The sequence below is a fragment of the Cherax quadricarinatus genome, chromosome 48 (assembly GCF_038502225.1).
Source record: "Cherax quadricarinatus isolate ZL_2023a chromosome 48, ASM3850222v1, whole genome shotgun sequence".
NCBI classification, from domain to species: domain Eukaryota; kingdom Metazoa; phylum Arthropoda; class Malacostraca; order Decapoda; family Parastacidae; genus Cherax; species Cherax quadricarinatus.
In genome coordinates, this window is record NC_091339.1 from 31,642,411 (window position 1) to 31,669,647 (window position 27,237).

The window sequence follows — 27,237 nt, forward strand, 5'->3', positions numbered from 1 at the left end:
AAGTAAAGCCTTTATTAGTGTATCACTCTGAAACTCCCAGACCGTTCAGGCAAAAGAATGTCCTCAAGGAGAATTTGTGTGTGCTGTGGAGGGCAAACAGTAAGGCATGGGTCACTAGGGACTTTTTCTATGACTGGTTACACTATGCATTTGCCCCCAATGTGAAAGATTACCTAACTGAAAAGAAATTAGAACTTAAGTGCCTCCTGGTGTTAGACAATGCCCCTGGTCATCCTACAGACATGGCAGAGCGACTTTATGGGGACATGAAATTCATTAAGGTGAAGTTTTTGCCTCTTAATACCACTCCTCTCCTGCAGCCCATGGACCAGCAGGTTATTGCAAACTTCAAAAAACTGTACACAAAAGCTCTGTTTGAAAGGTGCTTTGTAGTGACCTCAGAAACTCAACTGACTCTAAGAGAGTTTTGGAGAGAGCACTTTAATATCCTCAATTGTGTAAACCTTATAGGTAAGGCTTGGGAGGGAGTGACTAAGAAGACCTTGAACTCTGCTTGGAAGAAACTGTGGCCAGAATGTGTAGACCAAAGGGATTTTGAAGGGTTTGAGGCTAACCCTGAGAGGATTATGCCAGTTGAGGAATCCATTATGGCATTGGGAAAGTCCTTGGGGTTGGAGGTTAGTGGGGATGATGTGGAAGAGTTGGTGGAGGAGGACAATGAAGAACTAACCACTGATGAGCTGATAGATCAACTTCAACAGCAAGAGGCCAGACCTGAGGAAACTGGTTTGAAGGAGGGGAGAGAGAAATTGAAGAAATTGCCTACTACAAAGATTAAGGAAATCTGTGCAAAGTGGCTTGAAGTGCAAACCTTCATGGATGAAAATCACCCTCACACAGCTATTGCAAGCCGTGCTGGTGACTATTACACTGACAATGTTGTGAAACACTTTAGGGAAGTCATAAAGGAACGAGAGGTACAGGCCACTATGGACAGATATGTTGTGCGAAAGAAGTCCAGTGACTCTGAAGCTGGTCCTAGTGGCATTAAAAGAAGAAGGGAAGTAACCCCAGAAAAGGACTCGACACCTCAAGTCTTAATGGAAGGGGATTCCCCTTCTAAACACTAACACTCTCTCTCTCCTCCTCCCATCCCATCAATCATCACCAGATCTTCAATAAAAGTAAGTGTCATGTAATTGTGCATGCCTTTTTCAGTTTGTGTGTATTAAAATTAACATTTCGTGTGGTAAAAATTTTTTTTTTCATACTTTTGGGTGTCTTGCACGGATTAATTTGATTTCCATTATTTCTTATGGGGAAAATTCATTCGCATACCGATCATTTCGCATAACAATGAGCCCTCTTGCCCGGATTAAAGTCGCTATGCGGGGGTCCACTGTACTACTCCTTAGTATTAAGTAGAATGTAAGCCAATAATGTTAAGTTGGCCGATAATGCCAAGGCATAATAGAGGCTCTCTTTGCATTGCAACCCGCTATTGTATATACACAATCTCAATATACTGTTTGCAAAGCCATTAAATAAATAAATAAATAAATCCAAATACTGTTAAGTCATACATTGTTGCACTAACAACTGATAATACAAATCTTCAGTCAACACTAGCACAACATGAGGCCAAGATAGCCCACCTCGAGAGTAGGATCCTCAACCTTGAAGAGAAGATTACAACATCTGGAATTACTGATTTTGACAATTCTCTACAAACAGCTATAGCCAGTCACACTTTCATTATACAGTGGACCCCCGCATAACGATTACCTCCAAATGCGACCAATTATGTAAGTGTATTTATGTAAGTGCGTTTGTACGTGTATGTTTGGGGGTCTGAAAGGAATAATCTACTTCACAATATTCCTTATGGGAATAAATTTGGTCAGTACTGGCACCTGAACATACTTATGGAGTGAAAAAATATCGTTAACGGGGGTCCACTGTACTTACTGAAACCTGGCTCAGACAAAATGTGGTAGACATATTTACCATACCTGGTTACACAGCCATACATAACTGCAGGCCTGACCAATCAGGAGGAGGCACTGTCATCTATTACTCTGATGAACTGGAATGTATAAATTCAACTAATGTACGGGATGAAAACGGTGAATATATAATAGCTAAATTCACATCAAGAACACTTAAGAAACCTATAACAGTTGGCGCAGTCTACAGACTACCACACTCAAATACTTACACTTTTAGCAGTAACCTTAGAAACGTGATAACTGAGTCAGAGTTGAATAAACACCATCTGACACTAGCAGAAGACTTCAACATAAACCTTATCCAAGCAACTGACCCTCCAGTAGCTGATTTCACAAATGCTATGAACAACAGCTTGTTGCTACCCTCTATAACGAAGCCAACATGAATCTCTGAGACAAGTGCCTCGTTACTTGACCATATCTGGACCAACACGATATCCCCACTACAAGCAGGTATAATCAAAGACAACACCACAGACCACTACCCTACCTTTCTCATAACCAACTTATCTAAACTGCCTCAAGAAACAAGAAAGATCTCATTTCACCTGCATGATGAGACATCGATAAACAACCTAAAACTAGCACTAGGTGCCATTGACTGGCAGAGAGAGCTAGATGACAGTAATATTATCTGCCAGGCAATCATGGCACCCAGTAGTGTTGCTGAAAGTTGCAAGAAAAGATTTAAGCATTTAAGTCTTAGAATTAGCGAAGAAAATTGAGATATTAGACGAGAGATAGCCTGTAGCTGGAATGAAGCATTTTGTACACAAAAAGAATGAGGAAAATATGAGTTTGTGTGATGACTAACTTACTGCCTTGACTTATTGACTGAATGACTGCCTTGACTGAATAACATATGACTTGCCTGAATAACTTACTGACTTGACTGACTGACTGAATGACTTGGCTGACTGAATGACTAGATGGACTTACTGACTGAATGACTAGATTGACTTACTGAATGACTTGATTGGCTTACTGAATGACCTGACTGACCTATTGACTTAACTGAATGACTTACTGACTTGACTGAATGACTTTCTGACTTGACTGAATGACTTTCTGACTTGACTGACTGACTGACTGAATGACTTGAAAGACTTGCTGAATGACTTGACTGAACAACTTACTGACTTGACTGAATAACATATTGGCTTGACTTACCGACTTGACTGACTGAATGACTTGACTGACTGGACTGAATGACTTGACTGACTTACTGAACGACCCAAAGTTATACTTTTTCACTGAAGAGGACCCTGAAACGGTATCTAGAGCAGCTGATACCTTACCGTCAATTGTATAATGTACTGTAGGGTAAAATAGAACAGAAATCCCTTACGGAATTTGTGCACACTTTAGTACAATCAACAACTTTAGTACCAGTACCTCTATCATCCACCTCAGGCCAGTAGGGCCACAGCATAACTCTCCTCTCTCTTCACAATCATCCACAATCAACAGCACTCACAATTTAAGAAATATTATTATTTCTGCTGTATTTGTAGTCTTGTGCAGTAAAAACAACATAATTCATCACGACAATGAACTACAATTACATATTCACTTTTATTTTTACAAGATCTGTTCATCTAAAAAAATGTTTGACTTTTTGGGGGCTACTAGGAACATAACCTTAATTTTCCCATAAGTTCTTCAGTTTGTCGAACACGGTTTTGACTAACACGGCGTTTTCAGGAATGTAGCTACCGTGTTAAACGACAGTGTACTGTATTACAAACGACATACATTGTACACTGTAAAGCGGTTAGCTGGAGTGTTTGTCCGTGTTTACATTCTTAGCATCTCTCTCTCATTTATGATGACATCTAAGAGTAAGTTTATTCAGGTACACCTAAATACTGTTTCATCAATTATTATATCTAGTAGCACATCATCATCAAGGACTGTCTGTCTTATTTCCAATGAGGTCCTCAATCTTGTCCCCCACGATGCGACCCACTCCAGTCGACTAACACCCAGGTACCTAGTTGCTCCTAGGTGAACAGGACAGTAGGTGTACGGAAACACGTCAAAGTGTTTCCACCCTGCCGGGAATCGAACCCGGGCCCTCCACATGTGAAGTGAGAGCTTTGCCAGCCAGGCCATGGGGCCACCTCATTCTTGTCTCACAACAACAACCTGGTCCAACAACAACAGTCTGATCTAACAACAGAAGCCTGGTCTGTGATGTTGCACTGTGTCTGTGATGTAGCACTGTAACTGTGATGTAGCACTGTGACTGTGATGTAGCATTGTGACTGTGATGTAGTACTGTATCTGATATAGCAACGTCTGTGATGTAGCACTGTGTTTGTGATGTAGCACTGAGTCTGTGATGTAGTACTGTCTGATGTAGCACTGTATCTGTAATGTAGCACTGTGTCTGTGATGTAGCACTGTGACTGTGATGTAGCCTGTGTCTGTGATGTAGCACTGTGACTGTGATGTAGCACTGTGACTGTGATGTAGCCTGTGTCTGTGATGTAGCACTGTGTCTGTGATGTAGCACTGTGACTGTGATGTAGCACTGTGACTGTGATGTTGCACTGTGACTGTGATGTAGCACTGTGACTGTGATGTAGCCTGTGTCTGTGATGTAGCACTGTGTCTGTGATGTAGCACTGTGACTGTGATGTAGCACTGTGCCTGTGATGTAGCACTGTGACTGTGATGTAGCACTGTGACTGTGATGTAGCACTGTGACTGTGATGTAGCACTGTGATTGTGATGTAGCACTGTGACTGTGATGTAGCACTGTGTGATGTAGCACTGTGACTGTGATGTAGCACTGTGTGATGTAGCACTGTGTGATGTAGCACTGTACCTTGACCACGGCCTGTTAACACTCCCCTCCCTCCCTGTCCTAAGCTGTCTGGGAATTGGCTTGGGGTGTTACTGAGCACCATGGCTTGCTGTAGTGTTTTAGAAACTCAGATTTAAGTGTTAAAGAAGGTGGTTCTACTTCTCCAGGAGAAAAATAGGAGGCTGAAGCTTCACCTAGATGGGTTTGGGAGCGAGTATGAGATGGTTGGAGCTGGTAAGGAGGAAACGGTTACCCGCAGTGAGGTGGAGTGTCAGCTGCTTTAACTAGCAAGAGTTTCACATTTCAGGAAGAAGGAAGATAAGGTTAAGAGAGATGTGAAGGTAGGAAATCGATTCTACGCTCTCTAGGACAAGTGTATTTCAGTGGTTAGTGAGGTTAAAGGGATCATTGATTGCCCTGCTAATCAAGATAAGAATATTCTGATTGTGGGAGACTCTCAGGTAAGATATATGGACCGTGCTTTTTGTAACAGAGATAGGAAGATCAGAGGGTATGCCTCCCAGTAACTGGTGTTGGTGACAGAGTCAGCAGGTGGGATAATATTACATCATGTAATGGGAACAAGCCCATTATCTTAATGCTGGTGGAAATGACATCGGGAAGGGCACGAGACAGGAGCTGCTGGATAATTACAGGTCAGCCATAGATGTAGTCATTTTGAAGGGAAGGATCCCAATTATATGTAGCATCTTGCCTAGATGAGGAGAGGGCAATGAATGGATGTCTAGGGTAATTGGTATAAATTGCTGGCTAGACAGGTACTGCAAGGCACTTGCAATCCCATTCATTGATAACTGGGACAAATTCAATGGCATTATTATTATAATAAAAAAAGAAGCGCTAAGCCACAAGGACTATACAGCAATGGGGTTCATCTCTCTGAGGCTAGATTGGCTGCATTAGGCAGTTCAATTAAGGGGGTCATTGGTGACTTGTCTAGGACTTTAAACTGATACAGTATAGAGGTATGGGTGTCTGTGGGAAACAATCAGGCTGCATATTAGGGTTGAAAGTAGATATTACCAGGATGCCTCAATACCACGATAACAGATATTACCAGGATACTGTGAAAGACAATATTCAAAATAAAGTTGCTGATAAAGGCAAAGCAATTGTTCAACAAACAGAGTTAGTAGAGGACATCGAGTAACTAGCTACCTTAAGGTTTACTATACAAATAGTAAGAGTCTAAGAAATAAGATAGAAGAGCGAAGATTACTTGCAAGTGCAGGTAAGATAGGAAAATGCCTTCTGAATACAACATAAAGGGTAATAAAATATTCCACACTCATAGGGTCAACAGGGTGGTGGAGTGGTGATGCATGTCAGAGGTAATTTTAATTGTGTTAGACAAGATATAAGATTAGAAACATCGGACACAGAATCTGTTTGGCTACAGTTTCTCAAGGGTCTTGAAATATTAATTTTGGGTGTGATGTAGACACCCCCAAGTCTTGATAAGGAGCTCTGCACACTGCTATGGGACGAAATTCATAAAGCATCTAGATATGAAAATGTTGTGTTAATAGGAGATTTTAACTTGAGACAAATTGATTCGAACAATGTGACAGGAAATCTTGAGTCTAGTGATTTTCTTGATACAGTTCAGGATTGCTTTTTAAAACACTTTGTGACAGAACCAACTAGAGGAAACAACCTGCTTGACTTGGTTCTTGCCAACAAAGAATCACTAATTAATATTCTTGTGGTTAATGATGAGCACATAGAAGAGAGGAGCTTCGACGACGTTTCGGTCCGACTTTGACCATTTACAAAGTCACACTAACGAGAAGTAGAGCAGGATGGGCATATATAGGGAGGAAGTGGTGGCGGCAGTGGCGCGGTGGCGGCAGCAGCGGCAGCAGCAGCAGCGGAGGTGGAATTAAGTAGTAGTGGGGAAGTAAGGAGGAGGAACCAGTCAAATACAAAAAAAGGGGAGCACTGCAAGGGAGCTAGGTGCCCACAGAGGGAGAGCGAGAACACAGAGGTGGGGGGAGGGGAAATAATAAAATAAATAATGAAGGAACAGAAACATAAGGCAGAGGAAAGAAAGACAACCCAGAAGAGAAAAAGGAAAGAGGAAAGGGGAAGAGGGAGAAGAAGAAAAAAGGGGGAATCAGGTTAAGTCATGGGTGTTCTGAAGTTTGGAGCATTTTTTTTTTTTCTTCTTCTCCCTCTTCCCCTTTCCTCTTTCCTTTTTCTCTTCTGGGTTGCCTTTCTTTCCCCTGCTTTGTGTTTCCATTCCTTCATTATTTATTTTATTAATCCCCCCCTCTGTGTTCTCACTCTCCCTCTGTGGGCACCTAGCTCCCTTGCAGTGCTCCCCTTTTTCTGTATTTGACTGGCTCCTCCTCCTTACTTCCCCACTACTAGTTCCTTCCGCCGCCGCTGCCACTTCCTGCCTATATATACCCGTCCTGCTCTACTTCTCGTTAGTGGAAGAGGAAGAGAAGCATTCCTCTGCTAGCTTCCGCACTGGACAGACGTACCTGCTCCCGATTGGCTGTATGCTTTGCTTGCTCCTGATTGGCTGCATGCTTTGCTTGCTCCTGATTGGCTGCCTTGCGATCCCCATGCTGGAAGAAGCTTTTGGTGTGTTTGTTGAGGAAATATTGCATTGATTTTCTTGTTTCAAGAAGACATTGCCTGATTGGTTGGTTTCTGGAGATTCTTCATCTTGGCTCCAGGATTCTGTGCGTCGCTGGCTGCCTGCCCCAGGGCAGACTGTTGGCCTCTGCACTCTTGCAGCTGGGTGAAGTCTTCCCACCTCATCCTGTTGGATGTCACCTGCTGATATATTGTTCAAGAGCAACACCACCACACCTCTGCACTCTGTGTATGTGTAATCCTTGCGTACCGACATCCTCTTACCCATGTTCGGTTGTGAAGGCATCTCGGAGAATTAGACAGCTTTTTTTTTAAACCAATATCTTTCTTTTGTGTGACACGGGTTTAGCTCTCTGTTGTGCCGTAATCTCCTCAGAGGCCAGTCAAGCCCTCTTCATTGAGGTGGTTAAAGATCCCCACACAGTGGATCAGCTTGACTACATCGCTCTGGAGACACCAGCACCTTTCTCTCCTCTAAAATTTTCTTCTTTTTTTCTGGATCGGCTGGACCTGCTCCTGCGTCGGTAGGAGTATTCATCTGGTCCGGTGCCCGTGGCTGCATTCCTTGTAATTAACGCACGGGAAGCCTCATCTTGGCAGGTACACTGTACAACACAAACATGACCTGTCAGAATTACGCACTTGACGCCCCTTAGATGCCACTTACGATTCAAGCAGCATACTCACCTGTGCTGTTGTCATCATGGCAACTGCACAGAGACCCAGTTTTCCGACAATGGCCTTGATGTTAAAGTACTCTAAAGCTGACAAGGATACGATTGATTATGCATCTACCTTTTTCAACATTACCCAGGCTCGGATGATAAACATCTTCAAGACACAAACCGGATGTAAAGTAAATCTTGATCCTGTCAATTATGACCTATGTACCAGTAAGGAAGTCCGAGAAAAGCTCTTTCAGGCAAGTTTTGCTATCAATTGGGCTCCTGATCATAAGGCCAGGAGTACAGTTGTGGCAAAATTTGTTGACTCATCCCTGCTTAACGAATACAACCAGAACAAAGACGCCTTGGTGACAGACATTTCATCTCAAAATCATGTCACAGTTGAGGAACTTTTCCATCCTGAACGTTCTAACATTCTTAAGATCAGATGTTCCACTCCAGATGAGGCTGATAAATTGTTCAAACATGGTGTTCGAGCTAACTACTTTCTTCTTCCACCTACTTCATTGTTTCTACCTAACTATGTTGCTATTCATCAGTGCTACAAATGCCTTGAGTTTGGACATTTAAAGAATACTTGTAACAAGCACCAGCTGTGTTCTAAGTGTTCTTCTCCAGGCCACACATGGCAGAAATGTATCAACCCTCCTAAATGCTTGCACTGCTCTCAGTCACATTCTGGTACTTCTTTCAACTGCCCTACTCGTAAGGAATATGTTTCTTCCTTATGAAAAGATCAACCTCTGAACCTTCCAAACCCAGTCTTGACTCCATGCTCACAAACACAGACAACTTCCTCATCCACTTACCAACCAAATTCTTCTGTTCCTCCTGCTACCACTTCTACAACTTATCCTTCCTATGCTGCTGCTGCACAAACAAACCTTCCCTCGGCTTCTACATCCTCAAAACAATCTAATATCCTTGAGACCATTGTGCTCACTGCTGTATACTGTCATAAAGCATTTAAAAGTGCCAACTATCCCACGATGCTGAATGATCTTTTGAAAGCCAACAATTTTGACCCCATCATTTTCCCTCCTGATTTCTTTCTTCCCAAGGATGAACTTTTTCCCAACTCCTCTCTCTCCACTCCAGAAACTCCTCTTCATGCTTCTACTCAGGCAGACCCTTCTCTTTCCACCCATATGCCAAAATCCTTTCCTTCTAATCCTTCCACCAGCTCTGGCCTCAGCTCCAAAAGATCTCAATCTCGTTCTTCCTCTACTCGTCCTTCTCGTTCTCCTACTCACAAGTCTTGATCTCCTACTATGAAACCAAATTATACTGACTCTCCCAAATTCAACGACTGTCTGAATAAAGTTCAGCACTTAATAAATCAACCCTCGTCCTCTCCCTCTCGCCCCAACTCATCCTCTCATCTTACCACTACATCTAGTCCCACCTCCTCCTCCCGCCCTCTCTCATCTTCCCCTCCCCGTTCTGAATCCAGAAACCGTAAAACACAACCGATCAAATACAGATCAGGTGATGGTACACACATGATGGGTTATCACGATAAAGACTTACATTTCCCACCATCAAGTAACCCCAACCATGGCCCTTAAGGTTATTCAGTTTAACATACGAGCTTATAACGCAAACAAACACATTCTTGCTGACCTCGTTGAATCTGAACAACCAGACGTGTTGTTATTAAACAGCATGTGTTGTTATTAAACAGCACGTGTTATTAAACAGCACATGTTGTTATTAAACAGCACGTGTGTTCGTGATGATCAACGTGTCAGACACTTAGGATATACAGCCCGTCAATCCCCTGCTGAAAACTGGAATGGCGTAGCTATTCTTGTTAAAGGCACCATTAAACATGAGTTCTTATCCCTTCCATTTACATATTCTCACAGCATGGCTGTGAAAATTTACACGATACACGGACCCATCATCCTGTACATGACATATACCAGACCCAACCAGAACATAACATTCATGATTTAACGAATTCTTTTTAATCACACACATCTCCCTGTATACCTACTTGCCGATCTCAATGCCAAACACACTGACTTCCATGACAACTCCACAAATTTGCATGGTAGGCAACTTCATACACTTGTAACACAGAAACATCTCATACACCTTGGACCTTACTTCCCAACAGTCTATACACACAATGGCCAAGGCACCCCTGATAAAATTTTTACAAACAGAGCTAGTAATCGCTTACATCACTACACAACACCAGGACTGCTCTCTGGATCTGACCACATTCCTATCATTTTCCATATTTCCTCAAATCCTATACTCATTCCAGTTCGCCCCTCTCCAGCTTATTCTCAGGCGGATTGGGATCTGTTCAAACAACGCCTAAATACTCTTGATCTCACACACAACTATGACAATAGACCAGTATCAGACATAAACACACAAATTCAACGCATTCAACAATCAATTACCCAAACCGCTACAGAGGTTGTCCCAATGACACGCCACAAAGTACATTACTCTTTCCACCCATCAGAAAGAACAAAAAGACTACTCACATGTTACAGACACCGTTTCCTAGCAAACCAAAGCAGACTAAATATCATCCGATGGGACCTCACTATTTTATGTACACATATCATCCATAGCCTAGATGATGACCATGCCCGACATTGGCAATCAGTTATAAACACAACAGATGTCCAGCGTACAAGAGATCCCAAAGCATTCTGGTCATCCATTCGGAGACTTACAGGCACCCCTCGATCCACAACCTTTAGACACATAAATCACAACAACAGACAGATCTTTGACCCTGCTGAAGCTGTACATATTTTCAAAGACATATGGGAAAACATCTTCCACCCACATCCACCAGACCAAGCTGTCATAGCACATACATTAGACATAGAGAGATGGGTATCCAACCATGAAGATTTAACCAATCCTGATCCAATCATAAGCCTAAACACCCTATCTTCCATGCATTCTCTAAACTCTCCTTTTACTGTAGATGATGTTCGCTCTTTACTAACACACCTTCCAAAAAAAGCTCCAGGTGCTTCTGGTCTATCATATTCAGTCCTTCGTCACCTTCCACTTTCTGTTGCTTCCGCTATCACTGACCTCTTTAATGCCTCCCTTGCATCTGGCTATTTCCCTCCATTCTTTAAATCTGCAACTGCATGTCTCATACCAAAACCTGGAAAAGACTTGACTGACCCCAAGAACTATAGACCTATTAGCCTCCTTGAAATTTTGGGTAAGACCTTTGAACGACTTGTAAATATGTGACTCAGGACTCACCTAGAGACAAATAACTTGCTTACTGAAAGACAATTCGGTTTCCGACAACAACGTTCTACTCAAGACGTTTTGAATATAATCCTGAACTATATACGTATCAATAAAGCCCAGAACTGTACCTCCACCCTTGTCACCAAAGATGTTGAGAAAGCTTTTAACACTGTTTGGCATGAAGGATTAAAATACAAACTTTGCACGTCCTTTGAATTAACTGTAAATATGATGAAATTATGTAACTTTTTAGATGGCCGAACGATGCGTATACGGTTCAGAGATCATTATTCGGACTATTTCACATTAAAAGCGGGTGTACCCCAAGGCTTTGTCCTGTCTCCCACCCTATATATACTCTACACGAATGATTTACCTGAACCTCTTTACCCAAACACACTTACCCTTTCTTAGGCAGATGACATCACTCAACTCACAACACATGAAAACATTCGTTTCCTAGCACGCAGAACACAAAGAGAGGTCGACAGGATTACCGCCTGGGAATTATTATGGTGCATCAAAACCAACCCAAGTAAGTCAAAGATCCCTTACTTCCATAGAATGCGTGATGTCCCGACTCCTGTCGAACTCAAAACAAGCACCTCCCGTACCCCCATCCCACGCTCCTTCTCGACAGTTGTCCTTGGTGTTACCCTCGACAACACACTGAACCTAAAATCTCACATTACTGCTAAGACCACACAGGCGGGAATTGCACTCTCAAGGTTATATAAGCTGAGAGGAGCCAGTCCCAAGACAAAACTACATCTCTACAAAGCACTCATTCGTCCTCTACTCTCTTACTCTCCACTCGCTCTGACATTAACCGCCAAGACAAACGCACTAAAATTCCAACGCATCCAGAATCAAGCATTACGTTGGGTGTTGGGAGTGAGGTGGGACGAATTTGCCACCAGTGAATCTCTCCACCTCACGACAAACACACCAGCTTTGAACGTATACTGGAAGACACTCAGTGACAAACAACTTGACAGACTTGAAGCATATCACGACCACTGGACTACATACTTAGCTGATACTCTCAGACGTCCTTACAATGATGTAAATCTCTTTCAAACGTTGTATGATCCGGCACCTCCACCACAATACAAATAAACTACCTGACTTATTTAGCTTAAATATTCAAATAACTTAAAAGTGCCATTGTCGTAGAGCTGTGTCTTTGTGCGTTTCAAGCTGAATTGCTTGCGACGTTCGTTTGCGTTGCCTTTTGCAGTAACATGTCCCTGAGCCATATCCAGTCATTGCGAGTTGATATGCTCACGAGAGAGATAATGCTGAATATTATGTTTTCTTTGATTAGTAGTTGGGTATAGTCCTGACACTTTTCCTCCTTCTTAAGATTTTTTTCCTCTCTACAACTATCTTCTTCATCCTGTCCCCACTTGCCCCTCGCCCCTAGTGGGCCCTTACCTGTGAGTCCTCAGTTCAGTTCAGTTCTCGTTAGTGTGACTTTGTAAATGGTCCTGGAGTTTACCTGGAGAGAGTTCCGGGGGTCAACGCCCCCGCGGCCCGGTCTGAGACCAGGCCTCCTGGTGGATCAGAGCCTGATCAACCAGGCTGTTGCTGCTGGCTGCACGCAAACCAACATACGAGCCACAGCCCGGCTGATCCGGAACTGACTTTAGGTGCTTGTCCAGTGCCAGCTTGAAGACTGCCAGGGGTCTGTTGGTAATCCCCCTTATGTGTGCTGGGAGGCAGTTGAACAGTCTCGGGCCCCTGACACTTATTGTATGGTCTCTTAACGTGCTAGTGACACCCCTGCTTTTCATTGGGGGGATGGTGCATCGTCTGCCAAGTCTTTTGCTTTCGTAGTGAGTGATTTTCGTGTGCAAGTTCGGTACTAGTCCCTCTAGGATTTTCCAGGTGTATATAATCATGTATCTCTCCCTCCTGCGTTCCAGGGAATACAGGTTTAGGAACCTCAAGCGCTCCCAATAATTGAGGTGTTTTATCTCCGTTATGCGCGCCGTGAAAGTTCTCTGTACATTTTCTAGGTCGGCAATTTCACCTGCCTTGAAAGGTGCTGTTAGTGTGCAGCAATATTCCAGCCTAGATAGAACAAGTGACCTGAAGAGTGTCATCATGGGCTTGGCCTCCCTAGTTTTGAAGGTTCTCATTTAACAAACTTACACTAAACATTGACAAAACCTACTTCATTCAGTTTGGTAACAGAGCTACAGATGTCCCTCTTAACATAATGATAAACGGATCACCTATCACAAAGCTAACAGAGGGAAAATTCTTAGGAATCCACCTTGATAATAGACTCAAATTTCATACACATATACAACAAATTTCTAAGAAAATTTCCAAGACTGTAGGCATACTATCGAAGATACGGTACTATGCTCCACAGTCAGCCCTCCTGGCCCTATATCACTCTCTTATTTACCCCTATCTCACCTATGGAATTTGTGCATGGGGCTCAACAACAAGTAACCATCTCAGACCACTAATTACCCAACAAAAGGCTGCAGTTAGAATGATAACAAATTCTCACTACAGGCAGCACACTCCACCAATATTCAATACACTCAACCTACTCACCATACAAAACATCCATACTTATTACTGCACCTATTACATACATAGAACACTAAACTCTGATATTAACCCTCCCCTCAAACATCTCCTTGCCAACCTCAACAGAACACATGACCATAACACAAGGCACAGATCACTCTTTGATATTCCTCGTGTCCATCTCACGCTATGCAAAAACTCAATGCACATAAAAGGCCCTAAAATCTGGAATTCATTACCTGTAAATATAAAAGAAACACTACCTGTTTATAAATTCAAGTCTCTTCTCAAAGATCACTTACTCACCCAAAACCAAATAAATACTGAATAACTGAACCTTATAAATTGTATATCTTAAATGTTTCTCACAATTATATCACATAAATGTTAAACCTAAAACCCAATCTAACTTTATTATTTTTTAAATTCACTACCTAACAGAATACTCCATTCTACTGAATTTACAACAATGCATGCAACCATATGACCTGTCTTTGTAATACTCACTTGTGCTTTATAGTAATCAGTTTACATTAATGTTTTTCACTGATTTCATCATTGCTTAGTTAATCTTAAGTTAATTTTAAGCCAGCCCGTAATGCTATGCATAGTATAAGTGGCTTTGGCATGCTGCTCTTATCTGTATTTTTTTTTGTACCTCTGTAAGTGTGCTCAAATTATAAATAAATAAATAAATAAATAAATCCATCCTGTCATTTTTCTAGCAGATGCGATTGATACAATGTTATGGTCCTTGAAGGTGAGATCCTCCGACATGATCACTCCCAGGTCTTTGACGTTGGTGTTTCGCTCTATTTTGTGGCCAGAATTTGTTTTGTACTCTGATGAAGATTTAATTTCCTCATGTTTACCATATCTGAGTTATTGAAATTTCTCATCGTTGAACTTCATATTGTTTTCTGCAGCCCACTGAAAGATTTGGTTGATGTCTGCCTGGAGCTTTGCAGTGTCTGCAATGGAAGACACTGTCATGCAGATTCGGGTGTCATCTGCAAAGGAAGACACGGTGCTGTGGCTGACATCCTTGTCTATGTCGGATATAAGGATGAGGAACAAGATGGGAGCGAGTACTGTGCCTTGTGGAACAGAGCTTTTCACCGTAGCTGCCTCGGACTTTACTCTGTTGACGACTACTCTCTGTGTTCTGTTAGTGAGAAAATTATAGATCCATCGACCGACTTTTCCTGTTATTCCTTTAGCACGCATTTTGTGCGCTATTACGCCATGGTCACACTTGTCGAAGGCTTTTGCAAAGTCTGTATATATTACATCTGCATTCTTTTTGTCTTCTAGTGCATTTAGGACCTTGTCGTAGTGGTCCAATAGTTGAGACAGACAGGAGCGACCTGTTCTAAACCCATGTTGCCCTGGGTTGTGTAACTGATGGGTTTCTAGATGCGTGGTGATCTTGCTTCTCAGGACCCTTTCAAAGATTTTTATGATATGGGATGTTAGTGCTATTGGTCTGTAGTTCTTTGCTGTTGCTTTACTGCCCCCTTTGTGGAGTGGGGCTATGTCTGTTGTTTTTAGTAACTGTGGGACGACCCCCGTGTCCATGCTCCCTCTCCATAGGATGGAAAAGGCTCGTGATAGGGGCTTCTTGCAGTTCTTGATGAACACAGAGTTCCATGAGTCTGGCCCTGGGGCAGAGTGCATGGGCATGTCATTTATCGCCTGTTCGAAGTCATTTGGCGTCAGGATAACATCGGACAGGCTTGTGTTAATCAAATTTTGTGGCTCTCTCATAAAAAATTAATTTTGATCTTCGACTCTCAGTCTGGTTAGCGGCTTGCTAAAAACTGAGTCATATTGGGACTTGAGTAGCTCACTCATTTCCTTGCTGTCATCTGTGTAGGACCCATCTTGTTTAAGTAGGGGCCCAATACTGGACGTTGTTCTCGATTTTGATTTGGCATAGGAGAAGAAATACTTTGGGTTTCTTTTGATTTCATTTATGGCTTTTAGTTCTTCCCGCGATTCCTGACTCCTAAAGGATTCTTTTAGCTTAAGTTCGATGCTTGCTATTTCTCTGACCAGTGTCTCCCTACGCATTTCAGATATATTGACCTCTTTTAGCCGCTCTGTTATTCTTTTCCATCGCCTGTAAAGGGAGCGCCTGTCTCTTTCTGTTTTACATCTACTCCTCCTTTTTCTTAGAGGAATAAGCCTTGTGCATACATCGAGTGCCACCGAGTTAATCTGTTCTAGGCATAAGTTGGGGTCTGTGTTGCTTAGTATATCTTCCCAGCTTATATCGGTTAGGACTTGGTTTACTTGGTCCCACTTTATGTTTTTGTTATTGAAGTTGAATTTGGTGAATGCTCCCTCGTGACTAATCTCATTATGTCGGTCTGGGGCTCCGCGCATACATGACTGAACCTCAATTATGTTGTGATCTGAGTATATTGTTTTTGATATGGTGATATTTCTTATCAGATCATCATTGTTAGTGAAGATGAGGTCTAGTGTATTCTCCAGTCTAGTAGGCTCTATTATTTGCTGGTTTAAATTGAATTTTGTGCAGAGATTTAAAAGCTCGCGTGAGTGTGAGTTTTCATCAGAGCTGCCTCCTGGTGTTATTACTGCAACAATATTATTTGCTATATTCCTCCATTTTAGGTGCCTTAAGTTGAAATCCCCCAGGAGCAAGATGTTGGGTGCAGGAGCTGGAAGGTTTTCCAGACAGTGGTCAATTTTTAACAGCTGTTCCTGGAATTGCTGGGATGTTGCATCCGGAGGCTTGTAGACTATCACAATGACTAGGTTTTGGTTCTCGACCTTTACTGCTAAAACTTCCACTACATCATTTGAGGCATTTAGCAGTTCTGTGCAAACAAGTGACTCTGCAATGTACAGGCCAACCCCCCCCCCCTTTTGCCTGTTCACTCTGTCACATCTGTATAGGTTGTAACCTGGGATCCATATTTCGTTGTCCAAGTGATCCTTTATGTGGGTCTCAGTGAAAGCCGCGAACATTGCCTTTGCCTCTGCAAGCAGTCCACGGATGAAAGGTATTTTGTTGTTTGTTGCTGGCTTTAGACCCTGTATATTTGCAAAGAAGAATGTTATCGGACAGGTGGTATTGTTGGTACTGGGGGGGGATTTTTTTTCCGGCATTAGTATCTGTATCTGTTGGTTTGGAGTGGAGGCCATCGACTGTGGTTCCACTCCAGGAATGACTGGATTTGGTGTACGATTTCTGCCATTTCCTGCCAGTTTTTTTTCCTTCCTGGCACTAAAAAACCTCTCCCTCTTGAGTGGCTGTGGCTACCCAGGTTTTCCCATGGCCTGGATGTTTTGTATCTTTTTGTCCCCTTTAGATGGTATGCCTGGCAATTTAAGTTATAGCACAGTCTTTCCTGTACTGAAGAGGTACACAGTTCAGGGTGAAAAAGCTTACAGGAAGGGAGTTTGCATTTTCCTGTTGTCATATGGGCATGGCATTTCCTAGGGTGGTCATAGTTGCACGTCCCATCTGTTTTTCCAGATTTCCCATGCCAGCAGATACCGAGTGCATAGTATGTGCACAGGCTTGGTTTCCGTTTGCCTTGGGTTTCTGTGACTGTATTCCCTGTTGGTGCATGTTTCCCTGTCTTACTTCTATCCTCCCTAGCACCAACAATGGAGCTCCCACCATTTGTTTTTGGTAATATATCCTCACTATTGCTAGTGGAGTCCTCTTGTTTGCTATTTCCTGCAGTATTTCTAGTTTGCAATATTGGTTTTATCTTATCTTTGACTACACTTGTTTCCCTACTATGGCTCCTGTCCCCTATGAGGTCATTTATATGTATTCCTTCCTGCGTATAATTCCCGACTACCTGGACAAAATCTCCAGCTTCACCATTACTGTCTCCCAGGACAGCATCTCCAGCTTCCCCATTACTGTCTCCCAGGACAGCATCTCCAGCTTCACCATTACTGTCTCCCAGGACAGCACCTCCAGCTTCACCATTACTGTCTCCCAGGACAGCACCTCCAGCTTCCCCATTACTGTCTCCCAGGACAGCACTATCAGCCCCCCATTTACTGACTACCAGGACATCATCTCCAGCCTTCCAGTTTCTGACTACATGGCCAGTATCAAGGGCAGTACCATTCAGCCCGGACTTTTTATGTTCCCATCTGTTGTAGAAAGCTTCCAGGTTTTCTATGAAAGCAGCTTTGATGTTGACCTCTTTTAATACCCTTGTGATTTTAGTCCACAAATTTATCTCATTTGGGCATACCCAAAAACACTTCCCTGTTTTAATACTGCTTGTAGCTAGTTCTTGGATATCTGCACAAGGGGCGTGACACCAATTTCCACAGAAATGACAATTTATGCATGTGGAAGCCCGTTTGTTTGACTGACCACAGACTACACACAGCTTCATAATGATTTGAATGGTTGATTTACTGCAATTCTACTAGCAACCTCTTGAATATTCTATTAATAACCTGCTAGGTGGTGCACAACCGAAACATCATCGTAAGCTCCTCTCTTCTATGTGCGGGTTATTTGTGTAGCGTTTTAGTCACGGTATTGTGCCTTTTTTTCATATTTAATGATGAGCCTGGGGGAAAGAGATCACAAATCACTTAGTTTCAACATATCATGGAAGTACCCAGATAACTACAATCAAGTCTCTGTTCCAGACTTCGCTTGGCCGACTTCATGGGACTCAGAAATTACCTGGGTGGGCTAAATTGGGATGATCTGACTTTGGGTCAAGTAGGTGGTGTTGGATGCCAATATGATGTGTTTTAGAGCACAGTTATAACTTCTCAGACAATGTTTGTTCCGAGTAGGGAAATTAGATCTATCAGAAATGATCCCAAATGGATAAACAATAGATTAAAAATCTCATTGGTAAAAAAGAGAGGCATATATAGGCATATGAAAAGAGGGGATGGGCAGTTAAGAAATCAATATATTCAATTAAAGAGAGAAATCAAAAAAGGAATAAGAAAAGCAAAAAGGGATTAAGAGGCTAAAGTCACAAAGAATTTGAAGACTAACCCAAAAGGGTTCTTTCAGGTATACAGATTTAAGGTTAGGGACAAGATAGGCCCACTTAAGAGTAACTCAGGTCAGATCACTAACAGTGATAAGGAAATGTCTGAACTTTTCAACACTTACTTCCTCTCAGTTTTTACTCAGGAAAATACTAGTGAAATTCCTGAAATAATAAATTATGGAGAACAGTATGATAATAAACTATGCATGATTAGGGTAACTAGTGACATGGTCCTCAGATGGACCACACAGGAGAAATTAATGGACAAATATGATGCAAGGGAGAGACTTGTTTGCTTTATGCTCAGCAAGGCAGATGACTGCAACATTCCTTTCACTAATTATGAACTTGATGCAGCACTAACTAAGGGCAACTCCACGTCGCCTGGTGAGGATGGTATTACTTACAACATACTCAGATTGCTGTGTCGAGTACCAGGTAATCCTTTACTTGAATTATATAACATGAGTTATGTCACTGGGGAGCTCCCTAAATCATGGACCAATAGCCTCATTATTCCCATTCCAAAGCCCAATCAACAAAACTCATTTCGCCCAATATCCCTTACTAGCTGCTTGTGTAAAACATTTGAAAGGATGATTCTTAATCGTCTTATGCACAGAATTAAGGAATTCTTGTCACCCCGGTTGCATGGCTTCATGCATGGAAGGAATGTGCATCATTGCATTACCACCTTTCTCACTCTGCACACTGACAGCTCATACACTACGTTCCTTGACCTTAAATCCGCTTTTGATGTAGCCAACAGACATGTAATCATTAGTGAACTTGCCAGAATGGATGTTGGAGGATGGCTTCTCCGCTGGATTAAAGGTTACCTGTCCAACAGAAAGTCGTCTGTGTTGTTCCAGGGACATAGAAGTGTAACTAAAGATTTTGAATTAGGAACCCCACAGGGAGGTGTGCTTAGTCCCACCCTTTTCAACATTTTGATTAATGCCTTACTTAATGCCATGCCTAGCCAGCCCCATCATTATATGGTTAGTTTTGCTGATGACATAATGATTCACACTACCGGATTCTCCAACACCCAAAACATTCTTAATCATGTTTTAGCCTCGTGTCAGGACCTGGGGTTAATAATCTCAGGGGATAAAACAAAGATACTCAACAGGCGTCCTCCTCGGCAGAGAGGCACAGTTCGTCAGATCCAGTTGCATGATGGGTCTCTTCTAGAATATGTAAGCAGATACAGGTATCTAGGCTTTGAGGTTCCACTACTTGGACCTGTTGTAACGAGACTTTGTCGCCAATACAAAGAAAGGCTGAGAGCACTTAGAGTTGTGGCAGGTTTTCATCCCAGGTATGGTGCTAATGTTAAAATTGTGAAAATGATGTATCTTGCTTATATTAGATCATTGGTTGATTATGCAGCGCCACTACTTGCACTCGTGTCTGACTGGAAGCTTGGAGGGCTGGAAAAACTGCAAAACGAAGCAATGAGGATCATCCTAGGATGCCCTCGTACTGCCAAAATTTTAAATATGCGGAAAGAACTTAATATTCCAAGCATTAGAGATCGTGTTACTGAAAGAAATATCCTTATTGGGGTCAATATGCTTAGGCTAGCCCATTCAAACCCCTGCACAGAAGCCCTCCAAACTTTCCTCAGCACTGGTGAACATCCTTCCAGATGGATCGAAAAAACTGGAACCGACCTCCGCATGAACCAGCTACATGATCTATATCAAGTTGGACAACAGAGACATTTCCCTGCTCCATGGGATATTACCCCATTCCAAACTACCATTCCTCCATTTCCCCCCAAAACTCTTCTTAAATCACAACCAAAGCTTCGTCTTGAAGCCAAACATGATGCCTTAAGCTGTATTGATAACTTAGTCACACAGAACAATCTTTCACAAATTATTTACGTCGATGGTTCTGTTCACCAGTCCACTGGTGCAGCTGGTAGTGCTGCTGTTGTCACACAGAGTGATGGCTCTCATAAAGAAATTGGAGCACGCATCAATAACTGGGCCTCTACCCTTCAAACAGAACTGTTTGCCATACTCCTTGCACTCAAATGTGTCCATGTATCTAAGGTTGACACTTTAATTGTAACTGATTCTCTGTCATCCATAAATGCTCTCAACTCATTAAGTATAAATTGTGGCATGCTTGTGTCAGAAGCCAGACATAGATATGGTAAGATTGTGGACAGTGGAGTCAGAGTGCACATGCTGTGGATTCCATCTCACATTGGTCTTCAGATGCATGATAGAACTGATAAATTGGCTAAGCTGTATGCTTTCAAAGAGGGGGTAGATTACAATCTTGGGTTGTCAGTTAGCAGTTTGAGAACAATAATACGAAAAGAACTTCAAATGAACTTTATTGACTTAAGACTTAGGGAGATTGACACAAGTCAGTCCATCTATCATCATTCCATCATGCAGGAGGAGCCACATGTCTATGGTGCATCCAACAAGATAAGCAGACTCTTGGATGTCACTACTGCCCGGCTCCGGCTGGGTTACAAGTATCTTTGGCAGGTTAAATCACCACCACCAGATGTAGACCAAACGAAATGTAAACTTTGCCAGATGGACTATTGTCACACATTGCGTCATTATGTACTGGAGTGTGATAAAATTAATGAATTTAGAAACAACTCACTCAGAAGTGTTCAAGAAATGGCTAAGTATTTTATCCACAGTGGTATATTGCAGACCATTCTGGAGAAATACCCTGACTTTGCTAGCTGTAAATAAAGCATTACCACATGTGTGCATGTGTGTGTGTGTGTGTGTGTGTGTGTGTGTGTGTGTGTGTGTGTGTGTGTGTGTGTGTGTGTGTGTGTGTGTGTGTGTGTGTGTGTGTGTGTGTGTGTGTGTGTGTGTGTGTGTGTGTGTGTGTGTGTGTGTGTGTGTGTGTGTGTGTGTGTGTGTGTGTGTGTGTGTGTGTGTGTGTGTGTGTGTGTGTGTGTGTGTGTGTGTGTGTGTGTGTGTGTGTGTGTGTGAGGGTGTGTGTGCGGGTGTGTGTGAGGGTGTGTGTGTGTGTGTGCGTGTGTGTGTGTGTGTGTGTGTGTGTGTGCGTGTGTGAGTGTGTGTGTGCGTGTGTGGGTGTGTGGGTGTGTGGGTGTGTGTGTATGTGTGTGTGGGTGTGTGTGGGTGTGTGTGTGTGAGGGTGTGTGTGTGGGTGTGTGTGAGGGTGTGTGTGTGTGGGTGTTGGTGTGTGTGTGTGTGGGTGTGTGTGTGTGGGTGTGCGTCCTTGTGTGTATGCATATATTTGTACGCTCGTGTGCACATGTCCGTGCGTGCGCCCTCGTGTGTGTATGTGCGCGCGCGCGCTAGTGTGGGTGTATGATCCACTTAATATTTGTATTTATAACTCATTACAACTGTGACCAGGTGTGGACGTATCAGTGGTTCATTACTTTGTAATTTGTTCATGACTGTAACCATGTATAGGAGTGAAGCTGATTCATTACCTCTGTAACTTGCCATGATTAGTGACCAGATCTACCTGGAGTTCATTACCTTTGTAACTAGTTCAGCTATCATAACTTTGGGGTCCAGTCACTGGACCCATTATGTACCTTTGTAATCTTTTGACTACCGCCCACAGGATGGGTATGGGGTGCATAAAGATATTAAACTAAAGTGTGTGAGTGTGTGAGTGTGTGTGTGTGTGTGTGTGTGTGTGTGTGTGTGTGTGTGTGTGTGTGTGTGTGTGTGTGTGTGTGTGTGTGTGTGTGTGTGTGTGTGTGTGTGTGTGTGTGTGTGTGTGTGACTCAACAATCAATATTTGCACCAATAACTCATTACAGTTGTGACCGGGTGTGGAAGTGTGAATTGCTCATTACTCTATAATTTGTTCATGATTGTAGCCAAAGTATAAACGTAAGTAACCATTCTACAGAATTCATTACCTTTGTAACTTGTGAGCTCATTACCTTTGTACCTAGTTCAGCTATCAAAACTTTGGGGGCCCAGTCCCTGGACCCATTACGTACCTCTGTAATCTGTAAATACCTTTGTAACTTGTCATGATTGTGACCAGACTTACCTGGAGTTCATTACCTTTGTAAATTGTGAGTTCATTACCTTTGTAAATTGTGAGTTCATTACCTTTGTAAATTGTGAGTTCATTACCTTTGTAAATTGTGAGTTCATTACCTTTGTAAATTGTGAGTTCATTACCTCTGTAACTTTCTCAGCTATCAAAACTTTGGAGTCCAGTCCCTGGACCAATTATGTACCTCTGTAATCTTTTGACTACCGCCCACAGGATGGGTATGGGGTGCATAATAAACATATTAAACTAAAAACCTCAGATGGTTCATGAGGCCCTGATGAACCATTTGCAAGGGATTTAAAGGAATGTAGAGTGGAATTTTGCATACCTGTTACTAATTTTTTCAATATATCACTGCAAACTGGAATGGTGCCAGACAAGTGGAAAATGGCAAAAGTAACAACTATTTACAAGGCAGGTGACAGGTCTTTAGCTTCAATAAGCCTTTCCTCCAGACTGTGAAAATTTAAGGAATCAATAATTGCCATCTTGAAAGGCATAAATTAATTAATGAATCTCAGCAAGATTTTACAAAGGGGCGTGCGCTCCTGTCTTACGAATTTACCAACTTTCTTCACTAAGATATTTGATATTGTGTATATGGACTTCAGTAAGGCTTTCAATGGAGTTCCACATCAAAGGCTACTAAGGAAACTTAAGGCACATGGAATAGGAGAAATTTTTTCCTGGGTAGAGGTATGGTTGACAAATAGGCAGCAGAGAGTTTGCATACATGGAGAGAAATCAGAATGGGAGCACATTCCAAGCGGTGTTCCACAGGGGTCAGTGTTGGGCCTCTTGTTGCTTACAATTTATATAAACGATATAGATGAAGGAATAAATAGCGACATAAGCAAATTTGCTGAGGACACCAAAATATGCTGTCCAATTCATTCTAATGAAGATATTAGAGCACTCCAGGATGATTTGAACTGACTACTGCAGTGGTCAGAGAAGTGGCAGATGTAGTTTAATATAGACAAATGCAAAGTTCTAAATGCTGGGCAGGAAAATAACCATGCCACACATAAACTAAATAATGTAGATCTTAATTTTACTAACTGCAAAAAACATTCAGGAATTCTGGTTAGCAGTAATCTGAAACCAAAACAAAAGTGCATGACTGTTCACAATAAAGCTAACAGAATCCTTGGCTTCATATCAATAAGTATAAATAATATAAGTCCTCAGGCTGTTCTTCAACTCTATATATCTTTGGTTAGGCCTCATTTAGATTATGCTGCTCAGCTCTAGTCACTGTATTACAGAATGGATATAAATGCACCGGAAAACATACCAAGGATGATGATAAAGTTGATCCCATGTATCAGAAATCTTCCCTATGAGGGCCCTGAAATTGCACTCTCTAGAAAGGTATAGAAATATGGGCGAATATGATTGAGGTGTATAAGTGGAAAAATGGAATGAATAAAGGGGAAGTAAATAGCGTGCTAAAAATATCTAGCCTAGACAGGACTTGCAGCAATGGATATAGGAAATAGGAAAGCAATAATTTGGTAATAGAGATGTGGACAATAGGAACAAACTCCAATGTACAGCCGTAGAAGCTAAGACATTGTGTAGTTTTAAAAACTAGGTTAGAAAAATTCATGAGTGGGTGTGAGTTTGACCTGACTATCTTGTGCTACTAGGTCAGATGCAATGCTCCTTTCTCAACAGAACGTGACCTGACCTAATTACGTAAAGGCCAGAAGGCCTGATGCAGTGTTCCTTCTTTCTTAGGTTCTTATCTGTGATGTAGCACTGTGACTGTGATGTAGTACGATGACTGACGTAGACTGTGACTGTGATATAGCACTGTGTTTGTGATGTAGTATTGTGACCACGATATGGCACTGTGACCATGATGTAGCACTGTGTCTGTGATATAGCACTGTGATTATGATGTAGCACTGTGACTGTGATGTAGCACTGTGTCTGTGATGTAGCACTGTGACTGGGCTGTAGCACTGTATCTGTGATGTAGCACTGTATCTGTGATGTAGCACTGTGACTGTGATGTAGCACTGTGACTGTGATGTAGCACAGTGTCTGTGATGCAGCACTGTGGCTGGGATGTAGCACTGTGACTGTGATGTAGCACTGTATCTATGATGTAGCACTGTGACTGTGATGTAGCACTGTATCTGTGATGTAGCACTGTGACTGTGATGTAGCACTGTATCTGTGATGTAGCACTGTATCTGTGAAGTAGCACTGTGACTATGATGTAGCACTGTGACTGTGATGTAGCACTGTATCTGTGATGTAGCACTGTGACTGTGATGCAGCACTGTATCTGTGATGTAGCACTGTGACTGTGATGTAGCACTGTGACTGTGATATAGCACTGTGACTGTGATGTAGCACTGTGACTGTGATGCAGCACTGTGACTGTGATGTAGCACTGTGACTGTGATGTAGCACTATGACTGTGATGTAGCACTGTGACTGTGATGTAGCCTGTCTGTGATATAGCACTGTGACTGTAATGTAGCACTGTGACTGTGATGTAGCACTGTGACTGTGATGTAGCACTGTATCTGTGATATAGCACTGTGACTGTAATGTAGCACTGTATCTGTGATGTAGCACTGTATCTGTGATGCAGCACTGTGACTGTGATGTAGCACTGTGACTGTGATGTAGCACTGTGACTGTGATGTAGCACTGTGACTGTGATGTAGCACTGTGACTGTGATGTAGCACTGTGACTGTGATGTAGCACTGTGACTGATGTAGCACTGTGACTGTGATGTAGCACTGTGACTGTGATGTAGCCTGTGTCTGTGAAATAGCACTGTGACTGTGATGTAGCACTGTGACTGATGTAGCACTGTGACAGTGATGTAGCACTGTGACTGTGATGTAGTCCTGTAACTGTGATGTAGCACTGTGACTGTGATGTAGCACTGTGACTGTGATGTAGCCTGTGTCTGTCATATAGCACTGTGACTGTGATGTAGCACTGTGACTGTGATGTAGCACTGTGACTGTGATGTAGCACTGTAACTGTGATGTAGCACTGTAACTGTGATGTAGCACTGTGACAGTGATGTAGCACTGTGTCTGTGATGTAGTACTGTGACAGTGATGTAGCACTGTGACTGTGATGTAGTACTGTAACTGTGATGTAGCACTGTGACTGTGATGTAGCACTGTGACTGTGATGTAGCACTGTGACTGTGATGTAGTACTGTATCTGTGATGTAGCACTGTGACTGATGTAGCACTGTGACTGTGATGTAGCACTGTCTGTGATGTAGCACTGTGACTGTGATGTAGCACTGTGACTGTGATGTAGCACTGTGACAGTGATGTAGCACTGTGACTGTGATGTAGCACTGTGACTGTGATGTAGCACTGTGACAGTGATGTAGCACTGTGACTGATGTAGCACTGTGATGTAGCACTGTAATACAGTACTGTGATGTAGCACTGTGACAGTGATGTAGCACTGTGACTGTGATGTACCACTGTGACAGTGATGTAGCACTGTGACTGTGATGTAGTACTGTAACTGTGATGTAGCACTGTGACTGTGATGTAGCACTGTGACTGTGATGTAGCACTGTGACAGTGATGTAGCACTGTGACTGTGATGTAGCACTGTGACTGTGATGTAGCACTGTGACAGTGATGTAGCACTGTGACTGTGATGTAGCACTGTGACTGTGATGTAGCACTGTGACTGATGTAGCACTGTGATGTAGCACTGTAATACAGTACTGTGATGTAGCACTGTAATACAGTACTGTGATGTAGCACTGTGACTGTGATGTAGCACTGTGACAGTGATGTAGCACTGTGACTGTGATGTAGCACTGTGACAGTGATGTAGCACTGTGACTGTGATGTAGCACTGTGACTGATGTAGCACTGTGACAGTGATGTAGCACTGTGACTGTGATGTAGCACTGTGACTGTGATGTAGCACTGTGACTGATGTAGCACTGTGATGTAGCACTGTAATACAGTACTGTGATGTAGCACTGTAATACAGTACTGTGATGTAGCACTGTAATACAGTACTGTGATGTAGCACTGTGACTGTGATGTAGCACTGTGACTGTGATGTAGCACTGTGACTGTGATGTAGCACTGTGACTGTGATGTAGCACTGTGACTGTGATGTAGCACTGTGACTGATGTAGCACTGTGATGTAGCACTGTAATACAGTACTGTGATGTAGCACTGTGACAGTGATGTAGCACTGTGACTGTGATGTACCACTGTGACAGTGATGTAGCACTGTGACTGTGATGTAGTACTGTAACTGTGATGT

The 27,237-nt window shown here is 42.6% G+C and overlaps 1 long non-coding RNA gene across 1 annotated transcript in view; it reads right to left on the reverse strand.

Moving 5' to 3' along the window:
• LOC128696156 (uncharacterized) overlaps nt 1–27,237 on the reverse strand; it is a 76,981-nt gene that overhangs the window by 48,862 nt on the left and 882 nt on the right. The window lies entirely within an intron of this gene.